Below are 18,976 nucleotides of genomic sequence, written 5' to 3'. Positions count from 1 at the left end.
GGCAACTGGGTGCACAGTGAGGACCCCAGCCATCAGGCAAGGGGAAAAAAGTTCACAGAGGTATTTTTAACCTGACTCACAATAAGAAGAATTTTTAGAAATTAAAGCAAGGATAAACAAGAGAGGAGGAAAGAAACAAACAGTGTAGGGACTATGTGTAAAGAACAGAAAGCTTAGAAGAAACTTTAGGAGAGGCATACTTCAGATTTAATAAATAATCCCGCATTGTAGGCCTGTATTCACAAGGAGCAAATGGTGTCATTGAAAGGCGCCTTCTCAAATGATGTCTCTTCCTTATCATTAAAAAAAAAGGGCTAGGTCTAGTAACTGCCTCCAACTTTCTCTAAAAATTTTCTGGTTAGAACAAAAAGCTCAAACAGACTGAGAGTGCTTTTTATTTGAATCTTTTGGTTTGTTTAAGGACCTCAAAAATCAGCCTGATGCTCAGCCAGTGCAGTTGCCGGTACTTCGCAAACTACAAAAGTTCACCCCTCCCCAGGGCACGCTAAAACGTGTCTCTTTGCACGGGGCAGAGCAGGAGCTGGCACAGAATTACTGACCAGCGCTGCACCGTAACTCACTGACAGGGCTTGGAAATGTGTCTTATTCACATTGCTGGGCTAAGGGTTCGTTCAGCACATCCCAAAGAGAATGACAGCCCCCTTGCCCGTGGGCTGCTGCCAAGCTGATCCCAAGGACTGCTCTGAATTACGCTGCTCTGCAGTAGGGTCCCTTACACCAAGGACAGGCGTATTTCAGCGATGCACTAACCACGACCTCTTGCTTTCAGCAGCCGCGTCTCTTGATGCGGGCAGGAGGCCAGGCCAGCACCATATAGGGCCAGCTTCACTGACTCACATTAGCCATACATCCTCCTGCACTGGAGAAATCCTCAGCTGACCCGTGAGCGACGCAAAGGAGGATGGATGCATCCCTAATGCTCTAACTTGGAACTCCTCAGCCTGGTTTTTACACTTTTACGCTGATTGGTTATTGGTGAGCTGCAGGACGGGTGTATATGGCTAAAATCAAACGGCAGAGCCTTGTTTGTGAGTTTTCAACTTGAAAGCAAAATGAATATCTAAATGTTAGGGGAGGAAAAAAAGATTAGAATTAACAATGTAGCAAATTAACCATTTCAATATGTGGTCCATTGGTTGGCCAGGACTCGTTACAGTGTTCCTGTTTACACTGAAAACACAAACCTTAGCTGGATGTGAGCATGCAGGCAGTTAATGGAAAAAATGGATCGACTCTGTGTGCTCTTTCCCTTGATTTAAGATATCAAACTACTGTGCGTGCATGCGAAGAAATACACTTGAATTCTACTTTCCACTTTGGGCAGCTACTAACTCACCATTTCCATTCCAAATGTTTATTTATTTTGTTTAGCTCTTCCTGTCTTTTTCCCAGGACACATGGTTGTCCTCAGAATGAATTCTCCGTCTTAAAGCTCTGCAATGTGTTAAAACTCATTTCTCCAGCCAGAAGGACAATCTGTGTAATAATTTCTGTGTTATCAAAACATACCATCTACTAAAAGTTGGTAAAAACTAAAGTACTCATTCGTTATTTGCTCTGTAGTCTGCTGGGAGATCTAAAAGCAATAAATGAAAAGACTGTCAGTGCCTCAAGAGGGTAATGAGAACTTTTATTGCCCAGGAAAGAAAAGTTTATATTGAAGCTTAGTGAATACCCTTCCTGTGCACGTGAAGACGCATCCTATTTTAAAACATGACAAATATTTCTCTGATGGTGGGAAATTTTCCTGGGATACGAGAATGATGTGCACTGAGAGAGCTATCAAAAGACACTGCGTCTTACCAACTGTTTGTGATCTGGTTTTCTGTCTTCACTCCACCTCCCTAGGTTGGTGCAGCAAGAGGGGCCGTGAATTTCCCTGATAAGCTCTGTGGTGCACTGGTGAGGTAGCAGCTGCCTCCTCCTTCCCTCCCCTCAACCAGAATTTCAGGCATGGGCTGCTGTTGCAGTTAGTGGATGCAGCACATCCACAGCTACTACTAGCGCAGCACCCGAGGTGGATGACTTCCCGACAGAAGGTTCCCTCTTTGCTTCAGGGCTGGGAAAAGTCTGATGGCTCCGAGAGACATTTCTGAATTGCAAATGTGGCTTGGAATAAAGCAGATACATGCAGCCATTTATTTATTTATTTATGTTTAGACCATTGTCATTCATTTAAGACTTGAAAATGAAATTAGCTTTGCATTTACTTATGTGGTTTTTATGTATTTACATAAACTTAGCTTTGTATTTTAGGGGAAAGAGGAGTAAAGGTAGCCAGGTGCAGTGCTTTTGGCTCCTGTAGGGCAGCTGACGGCGTTAGTCCCATGCAGGTGTAATCATTGCCACAGCTCGGACTGATGTGACTCGGGCCCAGTGCTCTCATATGCTTAGGCTGCTTTGTGAGTGAAGTCCTGGCTCTGGAGCTCACACTACAGAGGTGGACATCTTGCTTTGGCCAAAAGCGACGGATGAGCAGCAGTTCACCTCCTCCGTGTTTCTGTCTCGCTGGGGACACTGTTCATAGCGAGCAGTTTAGCACCGCGCAGGGGCTGGGACTCGCCAGACTTATGTCAGGGGGATGCTGCCACGGCTCCGAGGTACCTCCCGCCAGGATCAGCTCGGCTGCCTCGGCACCGAGCATCTCCCTTCCCCCGTAGTGACAGCCAAGCTGCGGGGAGGCTGCCACGCCAGTGACACGGTCAGACACGTGCCATGGGCTTGGCTGTCTCTCCTTGGCTTCTTGTCTGCACCTCCGGGGATTTTTTAGGTTTTTCTTTTTGCATCGGTATTGGGAAAGCTTATTATTATTCTGCTTGCGAGTCTGGATGAGAGAGATTCAGCGCAGCATTACGGAGGCACGATACAGCCTAGTTACACCAAATGCCTCATGAGAGGCAGTGTCTTGCAATGATGGGATGGCTGGTACGAGTTACGTCTTGGGAAGAGCCAGGACAGCATCCGAAGGAAAAAATCCAACCATCTGGAATCACTTGTATGAGAGCCCGTCATTTCTAAATCCCTAAGCGCTAGACCCTACAGTCCACGCACACCCAAAAATACGATTAACATTGACAGGGCTGCATCAGACAATCTTGAAATGGGAGTTTATTTGTGTTAAATGCAGATTAAAGTCCAAGTTCAAAGCGGCAATCAAGCTTTTTAATTGCTTCTTTCAGCTGTGGTTCTGTAAGAAGGAGAACATAACTGCACAAGCATTGGTTAATTTAGAAAAGTCTGCTCTGAAGGGAGATTTTGCAAAATGTTAGGAATAATAAAACAGAGCCGTTCTTACATTGTGCCAGAAAAACTCCAAGTTAGTAAAAAAACTCTGGCTCCAAGACAGACCACCAAAATAGAAACTAAAGATAGTGCTACAAATATACTCCCAGAAATTGGTTCACATCAATTTGGTTATCCTCTCAGTAAAAAAAAAAAAAAAGAGAGAGAGAGGAATGATTTGAAATTTCTGGTTTAATAATCCTTTGAAAAAATCCCACTTGTATTGCAGGCCATCTCCATTAATGTAAATGCCAAGACTCATTTTTTTTGTTAGCACACACACCTTTGTGCCTTAACAAGTTGCATGACAAGACAATTATAATGTACTTCCAAGGCATTGTAGTAAAGTGAGAGAAATTTCTGTGCAAATTCCTAGATTAATCCATTTTCCTTTCATGGATTAAAAAGGAGCAAGAAATCTTAATATACTTGAGATGGGTTTTCAGTACCTTTTCTATTTTATAGAAATTGCCATTTTCCAGAAAAAACCAAACAAACAACTTTTCTGATGCTTCAACTTGTTAAAATAACATCTTCAACAATGAAAAACCTCTACTGGAAATACTTTAATAAATAAATGTGATAATAAAGGTACACAGGTGTGATGCTGAACATAAGGGGCCCATCTCTTGAGAAAAATCGGGGTAATTTTTATATAGTTGCAGGAAGAGCAGCTTCACTTTAAACAAAACGGGTTGAGAGATATTTTTTTGGCATAATGCTGAATCTAAGGTCAGGTGGCTAAGCTTTGTTTTAGAAAAACAAGAAGCAGAAGCTTGTACTGTAAGGAACAGCACGGTGTCTCAGAGGACAAGAGACCTGACAGGAACAAAATAAACTCGAGGACACAGGAGTTGAGTTTCTGTTGCCCGCTGCCTAGCAGAGGTATTTAGAGATGTTGAAAGCACCTTCATCCAGAAGAAATAAGAAGGAATACTGGGTATTTGAAAGTTACGCAGGCTGAACAGTCCATCTTTAAAGGCGAAATGCCGAGAAATTGCAGAGGGCCCTCGCAAACTGTCAGACTACACAGAACAACAGTGGGTAAAACCCAGCACATGAAAGCAAAGTAGCACGCGTGGAAGATAAACCAAGAATATAGCTTGGAGGGCTCTACTCAGGGTATCGCTGCTGACTGCCCCCTGGGAACTCCTAGTCAAAAAGAAAAAAAAAAAAAAATTCCAGGACAAAGACTGGAGTAAAAACTGCAATAGGAAATATCACAGTGAAGAAATATTCATATGCCACACAACAATTTGACCTGTTCAAGGCATCTTTATCATTTCTGACCCGTCTCTCGGTATTGACTGTCTTTAGCATGACACGCAGCAAAGGCTGACAGACTTTGCTATTTCCTTACTGCTCGAAAAAGGCTTCCAGTAAAGAGTATTTCTTGTAGTTTACTGTTGACCATGTTTTCTCCAGCCTCCCATAGCTCTGTAGTCACAATTTCCAATGCTTGGGAGGTTTAGATTGGATATTAGGAAAAATTTCTACACCCAATGAGTCATGAGGCATTGGAACAGGCTGCCCAGGGAAGTGGCAGAGTCGCCATCCCTGGAGGTATTTAAAAGACAGATAGACGTGGTGCCAAGGGACATATCAGTTAGGTTGATGGCTGGACTCAATGATCTGAAAGGTCCCTTCCAACCTAGGCAATTCTATGATTCTATGAAATTTGTAAAACTCAGCTTTTCTAGACGTCAACTAAATTACTGCTTCTGCCATCAGCTCCTGCAGCAAGACGAGCTCAGGCGATCACGGTGCAGCCCCGGCACAGCACCCGTTAATTTTCCGTATCATTCCCACCAGCCCTCGGCCACGGTTCACCCCACCTCTCTCCCAGCAGCACTAACCACCATTCCAGCATCACAGCCCAGGCATGACGGGGAACGGGGACAGTGAACCGACCCTTTCCTCCTGCCAAAGCCTCCGCAGCAGGCACAGCAGAGAGGCAAGGAGGAACAGCAGGGAATCTGTAGCCAGACCCAAACTTCATCCTGTTTCTGGAGTCCTGTGTAATACCAGGATGGGGTGTGAGTGCATTTCCTGCTTCCCCCAAATCCTTAAAATGGACATCATAGGTGAATGGACATCATTAACTAACTACGAAGACAACTCTCCCATCCTTACCTTTGTTATCTCAAAGGGCTCACTCTCCTTCACTGGCCCACCAGGCTACTGCTGGCTCTTTGACTCCGGCCCTGCCTGTTTGTAAAGGGTGCAGCAGCAGAGAGGGAAGGATCAGGTACATGGCACGCTCTACATGGCGTTTCCTAAATAGCCTTCACCGTGATATCTGAAATCACTCTCCTTTTCACAGTGGCATTTCTCCCACAGGCAGGGGGAACCAAATCAGCAGAGTAAGTCATTTACTCATTGTTCATGAAGTAATTAATCAATAACGCCACTGGAAACCTGTGGCGGAACTTCCCAGACATTAAAGCAGCCATACAGAAGTTAATTTAATTGGCAGTAGTTTTGAGCAGAGCAAACTAACAGAAGCTACATAGAGGTAACAACGTTTCAAAGCTTTCAGGTTCTTGCTTGTTCAGGCCTAGCATTTGCAACACTATTTTTAAAACACTCCCTACATCAAACAGGCACACGCATGCCCAAGGCAACATCCCCCTCTCAAGAAAGTCACTTGCGCGTGTTGAAAGAGAAGTAAAATATGTTTTGCTGTCTCGTGGCTTGCCAGGCTAAGCCACAGCATCAGCCATCTCACCAGGACACGTTCTGTCAAATAGTGTTCTCCTCCTGCCACAGCCAAATCATCCTGTGCCCATCCCACCCTGCGATGATACGCAGGGCCTGCTGTCAGGCAACACAAGCTATAGCCATAAGCAGGTTTACCTTTTCTGGTCCTCCACCACTGTGAGATAGAGAACCAAGCTATAACCAACATCTCCTGGACTGAGGAAAGCTTAGTAGCATTTGTTGCACTTTTCTTACACTCTTGAGGAATCATCTCCACCAGCCCTCCTCACCTCTTTCTTGTTTCCAGCGATTCCCTCTCACAGCAGCAACACAATGTCAAGACTGAAGCTGCAGGAACAGCAGAAAAACGCAAAAAATAAGAGTTTCTTAATTTCCATGGTCTGGGGAAACTGCTCATTCAGAGACTGTGGGCTGGAGAGATGAAGAGGAGCAGAAAGCTACCATGTATCTTGGAGCTCAGCAGTCCAGTTGCTGGGAACCAGGAGACCCTGAGGTCCTGTTCTCAGCTTCTCCACTTTGGGAAGCTCTCCATCTTAACAGCTTCCTCATAAAAGAGGCAGGTGAAGGATATACTTACCCATTCCTCTCCCTTCTGACGGGGAACAACTGAGATTACTTATATCCAGGGCCACAAGCAACTTGTGCTGCTCTCAACAGCGTTGTGACACCCTAAAAGTTTGTTTTCGGTGTTTTGAGCACTGACAAAAAAACACCCCAATGTTTTTAAATGCTTCCTAACAGAACCACAAAACATTTTAAGTAATTTAACAGGCTAGTAAAATGTATTGTTCTCTACCTTATTTATACTGAAAGATTCAATTTTATTCCTTTTCATTTGCATGCAATCAAAATGTTTAAAATACAAAATGCATGTTTTAGGAAATGGTGCATACCAGATACCACCCACTCTCCTCTCAAAAAGTATTTGCAACTGTAGCTTATATGTTGTTCTTATTTGTTGCACATTCCAGTTATACAATGGAAGTACTTTTTGTGCCTTTTTTTTTTTTTTTCCCCAAAAAGCATGCTAAGGCACAAGAAGAGGAGTGATCTTTTAAGCTCCTTCCTTGAGCTGTGCAGCTCCGTAACCACTTCCACGGTGGGTCAGCATCACCTGGGTAGCTTCACCTGCTGGCCAGGGCTCCTTTTTCTGCTCATATAGGGGCTGACAACGCACCTACAGCGGTAACGACAGGCACATTTACTCTCTGGTACCAAACCTCATAGAGATTCTCTGCCCACAGCTTTTCCGCTGGCCGATACCACATTAAGCTGGGTAGCTGAATCTTCTTTTCCTAAACGGCAAAGCCAAGGACAGATTGGGTCTCCTGAAGTCACTTTTTTTGCCCTTCAATACCACCAAATTTATGGTGCTGCTTCTGGAAAACCTCCCTGTTCTTACAGATGTAAGAAGTTCACTCCCTTCTCCCAACAATCCAGTGTAATGGCAGTGAGATTTCCCCTGGTGTCCACCAGTACTTGATAACAAAGTCACATCTCTGGCCTGAGAAACTGTTGGTGAGGGAGAAACGACAAGGGAAACAACACAGAAAGAAGGAAAATGAAAGTCTTCGCCTCTTGCTTCGAGTCCCTCATTAGCTGCAGAGTCACACCAGCAAGATAGACACTTGCACGCCCTGAACAAAAGCACCCTCAGAGATTTCCCCACTTTGAACTGATCTTCATTTTATTCTCCGGAATCCAGGTTTGCTAACATTTGTGATCCCAGCACCTCTGTTACGTACTTGTATAAACTTTATTCCCCAGAATAACGGGGAAAAAGAATCTTTTTGCTTAGCACCGCATGGACCATCCACAGGAGACATGTACCCGGGAGGGAACCATCTGCGTGTACTGGTGGTATTTCTTCCTTCCAAACACGGGCATGAGTGACATTTGACTGTTACGGAGTGAAAAAAAACCCAGAGGAGACGAGGGAGACAAAACAACAGAAAGCCCAAGCGGAGAGGCGGAAAGTTCAGGCAGGGGAGGTACAAACTCTTGGCCCGTGTTATGCCATTTCAAGGAGCTGTCTCGTCTCTGTTTATGCCAGGGACGTCTATAGGGGAAGACACAGTCCAGGTCCTCTGCCACCATGTCATCTTGCAGTTTATCAACTAAACAGCCCCACCAACTAACACCAGCACACCCAGCCCTTTAACTGCCTACGGCTGCCTCTGCAGAACAAGCCGCACACAGTCACAGGCTGAGACGTCATAATAGCCTCATAACTTCATGTAATCTCGTATTTTGGGATAATACAGGGCATTTACAGACACTTTGAACATCACCACTGATGCAGATGGCGCTTATAATATCTGAAGCAAGCGTAAGCCATGTTTCTGTTTGTAAACAGCCATTCTTGACTTCAGATCGTGAGGACTGACATCTGAAGCGGCAAGTGGCCTCTTCTAAATCCAATGATGTAGGTGCAGAGGCAGCGCTCGTATTACATGGTTCAGAAAATAAAAAACTGAAAACTGAATGTGATCCGACTTTTAGACTTTGTACAGAACCAAAAAAAAAAAAAAGCTAAACAGTGACTGGGTTGCGTGGAAAGGATTTTATGAACACAAATGTTTGCAATTAAAAAATTCAAAGAAAACAGATTTTTTGTTTGGATGTAAACATTCCCCTGCTGCCCTGGAAATACTAACACAGCAACACTGCACTGAGACACTGGGAAGAAGAAAGTGTTCTTTAAAGTAAAGAAAGAGCAGTATCCAACAAAAATGTAAAAGTACTTCCTGAAATATTCCAAGTTTGCAAATACATAAGATACTGTAAACACATTCCTGCTTTTTAAACCTCAGCTGACATTTAGCTGACTGCCCAGTGAACTGCCAAACTGCAAAGATAAGATGCCAACTGGCTTTGACAAAAATTCCCAGGGGAAAAAGGGAAAAGAAAAAAAAAAAAGAAAAAAAAGAGTGCTGGACCCAGAATATACGGGTGATAACGTATGTGTTGTATTGGGCTGGACTAATGCACACTGAACTTTGTGATAGGGCAATAGTCAAACCTGAGTGCCAACACAAGAGGGGAAAAGTAAGATCTAGCTTTAGAATTTCAGGGACATAATCTCTTCATAGAAAGAACTGACAAAACATAGATGTTATCAATGGTTGCAGTCCCTATTAAACATATGACCTAAAAAAATGTTTGATAACTTCACTAGGCAACATTTCCACAAACATCTAGGCTGGTAGCGCTGACTCACATCCCTCCCTCCCCTCAATGGTTACAAACAGTCTCTGGGCTTTTCGTTTTGATTTTACCACAGGAGTGGACAGAAAGACCTGCTGCCAACGCCACCGGCAGCCGGGGAGCCTCCCATGTACACTCCATCCAGCCATGCTTAGACACACACTGATTTTCTTCATGCTGAAACCACCTACATGGGGGCAAAAGGCTCCATACGTGCAGACAGTCCCGTCAGACACTGCCTGATCCCACGGCTGACTCTCGGACACGCCTGCTGCATTCGCTGGATTTTTATGAAGAAGAAAACAAGTTGGTGAGATGATGGGAGAAAGAGGAAGATGGGAAAGCAACGGTTTTAAGCTTAAATCGGAATTCACATTGAATAGACCATCAGACTTCAGAAGTAATAATTCTGCTCAGCGGCGACAGGCTACCGCATGTGCAAAATGTTCTGCTATCATTTTACCTTTAAAGACACATTGTTATACCAGTAAGGCCAGAAGTGTACTAACACCAACTCATTTCTTCATTTGCTCCAGTTACCTCTAACCTAACTGCTGCACACAGGTGGAAGCTCAATATACCATTTCTTTGACTCCACCTTTGCTGAAGCTCAACTCTAAACTCACAAGCCGCGTCAGCTTCCTCAAAGACATGTAATTTAGCTTCATCCCTTTCCAAGTTGCAACACATTTTGTGCTGCAAGAGTCACGTTGCACTAGTTTTAATTTGCTCTTTGTAATAACAACGCACGTTAATCCAGCACATGAAAAAGCATATCTGTGAAAAAAAAAAAAAAAAAATCCTGTCTTGCTAGAAATCCCTAACAATAAACTTATCTGAAGTTACCCCCCCAAAGTAAATACTACTTAATTCTAGTCAACTCACAGAAAACTACTTTTCCCTGAGATACTGGTCCTCCCAAACAAATCAATTCCCACACATTTTACAAGTATTCCCAACTTGAGATTCCATCAGTCTTGGTGAAAAGCTTTGCTGCAACTTTGTACAAACGCTCAAGATTTTTTAAGAGCGTAAGAAACTGCAGCAACACTGAAAAGAGAGCATCCCTCCCCATGCTAAGTAATTGCACCTACAGAAAGAGTGTAAAAAAATTTCCTGTGTATAACTGATTTCTGCTGCAGATCACAGTTACTGAAAGAATAACAGAATCGTGGTTCATTTCCCCACTAAGCCTCTTCCCCACCGTGTTCTCTATCTTCAGGCATCACTTAGTTACAGGGTTATCCTCAATGTCTGCTTTCAGACAGCGGGCATCTTCAAAATCTCCGCGCTACCTGCCGTACCACGTAAATGACAGCAAGTTTAGCTTATCATCACCGAAAGAAACCTACTCATAAATCAGGGATGAACCGAGGACATGCAATTCTGCACCGCCCGTTCGACGCAGCCAGCACGCTGACTCAACAGGGACAAGGCAACATCGGGAGCTGTCAAGGCAGGATTCACCCAGCGTCAATGACATACGCAAACCCACGCAGTAACTACCTGTTGGAATTTGAAAGAAACCCATTGAAGCCCAACACTTTTAAGGAGAAATGAATGGACATGGAAATTTCATGCCGAAGCTTACAGCACAGCAACGAGGGGGAAAAGCACACACGCAACAATAAACCCCCAAGCAAGGATGCACGAGTACCACAGTGAAATTACTGGGTGGCTCAACGACAGTGATGAAGGCCAAGTTCAAGAAAAATTAAAACAAATATTAAAAAAAAAAATAAAGGAGGGGTGGTGCTAAGTCCCACATGTTTTAAAACACCACTGCTAATAATTTGAAAGGCAAGTTTCTTTATGAAAGCAGGAAGCAATTTTAAAGCAGCCGCTGACACTGGGGAGCAAGGCAGAGCCCTGGCAATTGTCTACAGCAGATGCAGAAGACAGGGTGGTCCAACCCAGGACCAGTAGCAACCAGGAAACTGGGAGGCGACAGGAGTGCCAGGAAGGGCACCAGACTGTACGAAGGCTGGAGAGAGTAACAAACAAACCCAACAAATTCTTGGCAGAAGGACTCGGCGAGGAACATTAGGAAGTGTTTCAGACTCCAGCTGGGCATGCTGCTCAAAAAGAGGACAAGAGAAACAAAACCCTTGCTGCTTTTCTGCTCTGAGTCAGTAGGTTAAGACCCGCACTTGTGCAATTCATCAGTGGGACTGAGGAGACCAACGTCTGCTCGTCCTTCATTGCTCCACATCCCCGCCTTCCCATGCCTCCCCCCAAATCCTGCCCCTGCCACAATTACAGCACTTCCTCAGGAGGGGATGCCTGCAGTGGTTCGTGCGTAGCAATGATGGTGAACAGACACAGCACAGACGAGTGAGTAATGGAGTTCTGATTTCTTAAAAAAAAAAAAAGACAACAGAAAAATGTCACAAGTGATCTGATTACTGAGCTTAAGCCCCTTCTCAAAAAAGAAAAGTATTTTTATAACTTGTAATTCCTTCTGTAAAATTGCTCTGTATTCTACTGTGTTGAATGCTGATATCTCAGCGTCCCTGTTTAGAGGCCACTGAAATACTGGTATTTCAGTACAGCAGCTCTTTCATTTTCAGGCAGTCAAGGCCCGATACGTATCCTTGTCTCAAAAACTATCAAAGATGAATAAGCTACGACAACTACAGCTGTAACATTATCAAGCCTTTATGCAAAATACTGAAAGCAAATTTCAAAGGCTGATTTGTTTTCTGTCGATAGTTAAGACACGGCTGTGCTTCCATAACTGAAGACCAGAAATTTTGTAAAAGGTCAGGTGATGGAAAAAAAGTGATTACAAAAGGGGAAATGACAATATAAGAACAAGGGAGGAAAAAAAAGGCAAAGATTAAGAACAGCATTTATATATAAAAGTTTATTTAGGTGAAGTCACAAACAGTTTAATATCAATTTACAAACACTTCATGTTATGCATATTATTGAAACTGCCAAGAAAGGTAAAGGAGAGCAGATAATGGTAGCTTTTTCCTGAAACAACTAAAGGCATACCCTTACCATCATGCGCGTTACTGGATCATAGCATTACCTTGACCATACTCCCTAGTATGCAAGGGAAAAGGAAAAGAAAACAAAATACTGAGATGTAGAATGATTAAACCGTGAGCCAGTGAATAATATTTTCATGAACACCAGACTATGAAGCTCTAGTCTGATGCTCAGGATCTTAAATATTCTACAAGGATAAAAATAGAATAATAATGTAGGTCAATTATTATACTTGATCAAGAATTTTGTAATGCACAATTGGGCTGTAACTGATTTCTGGCAATGACAGCAACGGTTAATGCATTTTTCAGAGAAGAATGGAGAGGCGATATTGAGCCTCACAGAATAATTCTGTTGACAACCTGAGTTATACCAAGTGGATGATACCGTTTCAAGTCAAATACACATTTATGTTGCAGATATTCTCAATGAAATGGTAAAAATAACAGCTGTAACAAGACAAGGTATGATTTATTATTATTTTTAAACAAATATAGTACATAGGTTTTTGAAGTGTCCGGTTGTGATCTGCAAAGATCCAGGATTGCACACAAGTTTGCTCAAATGAGAAGGGTTAATCTGCACGTTAAATTGGCTTATACTTTCAAAGAAGTATTTTAGGGCAGGGTTCTCCTCCGGGAGACTGTTCCTGACCTCATTCAACCAATGTTCAATTTATTCACCTTCCTGAATCTTTGCCCTCTTTGGATAGTCTGTGACAAGTGCTGCGCTGCAGGAATTCCTGTTTTCCAGCAAACTGGCTTGCTCTGCAGGTTTGTAGTCCATTGTTACAATTGCTGATTGGGTAAAATGAATTTCCTACGTCTTCTCTAGCACAGCTTGCAACGCAACAGAAGCAGAGGTAAAAGAATGCACTAGAATACCAGAGCTCCACTTAAACACCAACGGAGTCAGGCTGTTGGCACCAATAAGAAATTCTGTATTTAACAAATCTGCAAATATTTAAAATCCAAAGTTAGTCAGTTTTATATATAAACTCACCCACTTAGTCTGACTGCCATCCCAACTGGCCCTCTGTTTTCATGGAGTCTGGAAAAAAAAAAAAATTGAGAATTGTCTGAAGTTAACGCAAACATAAATTTGCGGGAGTCTATCTCTGCTATCCTACACGCGCGCCAATTATCATACTGAAACTAAAACTAGGGTTTCTTGCTTTGTTCTTTCTGTGTAAAGCAAAGTTACAGCTCTTCACTAGTGCCTTATAAAGGATAGCTAGCTTCAAACATGACACTTTGTTTTCCCTGACTTTGTTTCTACTGGTTAATCTTCTGTGGAACTGCAGAACCAGAGATACAGGCACTACACCAAGCTGAAATTTAAGGAGCCTTTAACTGAAAGGGGAAATGAAATCCAGTCAGGCTGCCTAATGCTATCCCTTCAAATTATGAAAACAAAATCAGTTCAAACAAACATTTGGGAAGAAAAGGTCTTTGTAAAACACCTCCTTTTCCTCTTGACAACATGAATGTGGAAAAGCTTAGGTTCTGGCCAATGCTGGTTTAATTCTCTGATTCTTCTGCCCAAACATGAAGTCACATCTTGTTTCTCTGAAGTAGTTTTACACAACACAATTAGAGCTTGCTAGGAGCTGGGGAAGTGCGGGGGAAACCCACAGGTCACCTCCAAGAGAGGAACATTTCCTTGCTGCTGCCTTGCGAATGATAAACTCATGCTTTGTCCTAGGCCTCATCTACATTTAAGAGCTGCTCAAACCATTATTTCAGTTAAGGACTTTTTAAAACAGTTATAAAAGACTATGTGCTACCAATTAAAAACTGCTCTAATAATAGAAAGGCGGTTGAACCCACACTGAACAATTGCACAACTTTTACTTTTGCTTTCCATTGTGCTGCTAAAAGCACTACTCTTTTTACAAACATTAAACTTTTGGTATTTTGCAAACTATTTAGTTAAAATAAACACGTTTAATTTTTCTCTACACAATTTCTGTTTGCTTCTTCTGAGTGGGGAGGATTGAAAAAAAAAAAATCAATGCCACTGCTAAAAATCAACTGTGAAATTTGCACGAAACCAAAGGGGACCAAGACCTCTGGTGCCTCAGCAGACAACAGTGCAAAGCTCAGCACTGACAGACCAGCTGCTGTGGAAGAAGTTGCAAGTCTGGTTAACATGACCAGCTGAAGATCCAGTCTCAGAGGAGATGAAAGCTATGAGCCATTGCCCGGCTGGTGCTCACATAAGATCTGTAGCAAAACAAGAACTGTGCTGTTGTTCTTGAGAATGGACAAATCTAAAGAGAGATATCAGAACAAGCTGCATAAATCTAGAGCATCAACTGCAGAAGGCATCAAGGCCACAAGGCCTGCTCTGGGACCCGTTACACTACCCACTACGTGATGTTTGCTCCCCTGCTTTATTGCACATCGGCCCAGAGAAGTGACTTTCGATAGGTACCCAAGTCAGGATTTGGTGTGGCACACCAAACGCTTGCAGTCACCCTGAAAAAGGGTCCTCCCTTTCCAGATCAGGCAAACCGAGTCCAACAATTTAGCCACTCCTCTGCGCTGACAATCCCTGGGCAGCACAGCATCTGATGAGCTGGCAAAATAAAAGCCTTCAGGAACACAAAGGTTCTTCCTACGGTCCTAAAAACATTGCTTAGAAATAAATATAGTATAGCCAATATAACAAAATCTCCCAACCATCATTCAGCTGGCATGAAAATCAATGTTTAACATTTTCTGTGCTGGGGATTTGACAGACTACAGCCACCAGTATAAGGGAAGCAGCACAACCCCTAATACAGGCAGGCAGCCCTTTGTCCTGGCAGAGCTTGCTGTCACAGCTCAGCCACTGGAGAGGGTAAATCTGCCCATGTACATTAGGGGTTATGCCAATTCAGTGACACTTGATGCCTGTAATGAAAAAAAATCCTTAACATACACAAAATATTCCCTACTTCACCGAATTACACCCACCATCCTTCCCCACAAAAGACAGCAGAATTTACAGATTAAATCTACCGAGTCCCAAAATAGATTAAATCTCCAAATCACAGTGAACCCGCAAGCTACAGCCATTGATATTGAAGTTTAGCTTTATTCATGTCAATTTTTCTGGTCTCCTACACGCCCTGCAACTACCACATGCTCCCATAGTAACTGTAGAGCCTGTACTCTTTGTCTTACATGTGGGTATCTGTACTGCTGAGAAAGTTAATTTTTCAAAGACAACTTGTGAAAAAAACCCACACCGTTCTTCTGATATCTTAAACGAGAATGCAAATATATAACAGAGGAGGGAATTACTGGGGTTACTAACTACTCGTGACCAGAGTAACAAATGCTACAAACAATTATTTGCTGAGAGGGTGCTTTTTTTTCCCTCCAGCGATGCCCACACACCTCCCACGGTGGCCAACCAGACACCTGTGTGGCCCTGGCAGGTATGGCCCCATGCCTCGCTGACTACACAGTTAGCATGAGTTATGCATTAGCGCCGTGAAGCAGGAGCTGCCAACCGACTCGAGGGCACCCCAACCTCCCCCTTCTCCTCCGTCCCCTCTGAGGGGGCACCGTGCCTGGCCAGGGGAGCGGGAAAACGCGCCGCCGCAGCCGCCGGCCCGTCACACCTGGCTTTTCTCCTCCTGCTTGGGGCTCTGGGACGGTGGTGGTGGTGGTGCTGGCGGCGGCGGGGCCGGCGAGGCCTGCGTCTCGCCCTCAGCCCGCGGCTGCCTGCTGACGAGGGACTTGAGGGGCGCCATCCACTTCATCCAGAGGTCGAGGTCGACGTCCCCCCAGGGCAAGGTGGGGTCCTTGGCCGCCCGCCGCCGAAAGTCCTCGTCGTAGTTCATCCACGAGGTGCCCCCGTAGGTGGCGTGCAGCTTGCGGATGGTGTCCAGGTACTTGAACATGGCCCCGCAGCGCGCCGGGTGCTTCTCGCACAGCACGCTGGCGTACACCAGGAAGGCCGAGACCCACTGGTCCAGCGTGTCCCCCGGGCGCGGGCCGTGCTCGGGGGCCAGCTCTGTGTGGAGCAAGGAAAAGAGGTCAATGAACTCCCCCCGCCAGATCCGCTCCTTGGTGGCCTTAGCCAGCTTGTAGCCCAGCGGTCGCCGCAGCCCCACGTAAGGGGTGGCCGCCGCTTCCACCGCCGCCGCCGGCGCCGCCTCGCCCTGCCCCGCCGCCGCCGCGGCAGCGGCCCCGGCCGCCGCCGCCGGGCCCCCGGCCGCGCCGCTCGCCGCCGCCGCTGCCGCCGCCTCGGCGCAGGGGCTGCTGGCCGCCGCCACCGCCCCCAGCGCGGCCTGCCGCTCCAGCCAGCGCGGGTTCACGTAGACGGTCCGCAGGCGCGGCGCGGCCCCCGCCGCCGCCGCCGCCGCCCGCGCCGAGCCCTCGGCGCCGGGCTGGAGGCGCAGCACGGCCAAGGCGGCTGGCGCGCCGCCGGGCAGGTCGCTGCCCTCCCGCCGCGGGGCCGGTTGGGCCGCCGCCGGCACCTGGAGCAGCGAAGGCGCCGCCCAGGGCGGGGAGCCGCCCCTAGGCCCGGCCGCCGCCGCCAGCGCCTCTAGGCCCGGGAGGCCGAGCCGCGAACCGGGGGCCACCGCACCGAGCACCCATCGGGTCTCGGCGATGCCGCCGCGGTCCCGGGGGCTCCGCGACCTCCCCTCCTCCCGGCGCCCGGCGAGGGCCGTCCCCAGCGTCAGGGGGGCCGCGGTTCCGGCCCGGCGCCGACGGCGGCTCCGCCGCCTCCCACGTGGCATCGGCGCGGCGGCGGCTGCGGGCAGGGCGCGCGGAGGGGGGCGGGGGCTACGGCCCGGCGGGGGCGGAGCCGGCGGGGCCGGGGCGGGGCCTGCGGGGGCGGGGCGGGGCGGTGCCTGCCCCCCCCCGCCCCGCCCCGGCCCCGATCCCGTTGCCGATGCCGGTCCCGCACGGCTCAGCCCCGGGTGAGAGGAGCCGGGGCGAGAACCCACTGCCGCGGCCGGGCGTGCGGTGCCCGCGCAGCGCGGCGGACGGCCCGCCGTGAGGCGGCGGGTGCAGCGGTCCCCGGGATGTCCCCTGGGTTTGTAGGGTTTGGCACTTACATGCTGGGCTTGGAGCATATATGTATTAGATATAGTATATACACCATATATTTACTATCTATAGTGTGTATATATATATAGTATATATACTGTATGTATTGGATATAGTATATACACTATATAGGTACTATCTATAATGTGTATATATATAGTATATATAATATATATACTATATATATACACTCTACATATATAGTGTGTATATATATATGGACACACACTATATATACACTATAGATATATGTAGATATTATATATATACTATAGATATATATAGAGAGAGTACAGGTTTTTTATATATATAGTGTATATAACTATAGTGTCTATATATATACACAATATATATCTATTAACTATATTTTTAGCTGTACTACTGTATAGTAGCTATACAGTAGCAGTCAAGCAGTCACTCATGTCATTGTTACCACTTCAGTACAGTGAATGTTCAGAGGAGTAATGACATTTCATCACTTTTCCCTTTCAGTATAAATGAGCGTCTTTTTCTCTTTATAGAAAATTGATTATTTTTTTCCTTTTAAGGGTGCTGTCCTAGCTAAGCCCTAGGTAGCCAATCTGGGCAAACGCTTGCCAAGACTCCTCAGGTTGCCTTGGTGACTGATCTGCAGAGTCCCCTGTCAGATAAGAAATAGGGGAATGTGAGGACTTTATGGGAGATGCGCCCTACAGGCAGTTTCCCTTCTAGTCACGTCAAAACAGCTTCTATGGCTCAGCCGTACATGCCTTACCGAGGTCACTGCCAAGCAGCACGGTGGCCTCTGTAGAAACAGGACGGGGCCACGGCAGCACCTAGGCAAAGGTCAGACACCACAGGAGCCGAAGCTGGGTGCTGGCTCCTTGTGTGGACTGAAGTTCCACACCCACTGCCCAGCTGCTTCCGCAAACTCTTCTGTAGCACTTTCTGTTCTGGAGGAGCACCTTTGAACTCTATGCTGAAATGCCTACAGATCACTTCCACTGTAATATAGAGAAGAGTTCTGTAAAAAACATAGCAGCTCTTCTGTCTTCACAGAAAAACTGGAAGAGATAAATTTAAGATAGAAGTCTTTCTGTCCAAAAAAAAATCAAATCCCAGGAATTACAAAGTTAGGAATTCTTCTGTAAGAAAACAGCAAGGTAAAAGAGTGGCTTTGCTTTTCTTATGCTTAATAAATTCTGAAGAAATAATAACAGCAAAATGGTTGGTGAAGATCAAGACAAGGAAGGCACTGAGTACCTCAGCCTTGTCTCTCTGCCTGTTGACACTTAGTCACTTGCTGCTTTCAGCAGAGGTCCCGCAGCTTCCTTTTATGTTCTTTCATTGCTACTGTGGTGGTAGAAGCTGTTCTTTTTGCCCTTGACGTCCTTTGCCAGTTACACCAACAGCTGAGCTTCGGCTTCCCAAGCGCCATGCCTGTATGTATGCCCAGGCAATGCTTCTATACTCCTACCCTGTGAGCTAAGACTGAAGATATTTCAGCATAAAACTGATGACTGGAAAGTCGCAAATGTCAAATGCATTCATCCCTCAAAATATTTTGGAATTTCTATTGCATTATTGATCCATATCACTACTGCTCACTTTCAGAAATACAGACTTGAAAAGCTGAGGAGAGATCTTTCATGTTGCAGTCAGTCAGCCGACTACTGCATAAGGCAGTACAAAGAATAAACACCCTCACTGGATTTAAG

General features: G+C 45.8%; 1 long non-coding RNA gene across 1 annotated transcript; it reads right to left on the bottom strand.

Annotated features, from left to right (window-relative positions):
• Positions 1–7,022: 7,022 nt before the first annotated feature.
• Positions 7,023–11,481, bottom strand: LOC134518613 (uncharacterized). The gene is made up of 4 exons (XR_010072017.1): positions 11,238–11,481; positions 10,584–10,737; positions 9,423–9,511; positions 7,023–7,201 (listed from the first exon to the last, which is right to left on the bottom strand). It is a non-coding gene; the product is annotated as an uncharacterized LOC134518613 (long non-coding RNA).
• Positions 11,482–18,976: the final 7,495 nt, after the last annotated feature.

Source organism: Chroicocephalus ridibundus, chromosome 1, assembly GCF_963924245.1.
Source record: "Chroicocephalus ridibundus chromosome 1, bChrRid1.1, whole genome shotgun sequence".
In the NCBI taxonomy this organism is placed as follows: domain Eukaryota; kingdom Metazoa; phylum Chordata; class Aves; order Charadriiformes; family Laridae; genus Chroicocephalus; species Chroicocephalus ridibundus.
Note: the sequence above shows the minus strand (reverse complement) of the source record. Positions and strands in the feature narration are given on the sequence as shown.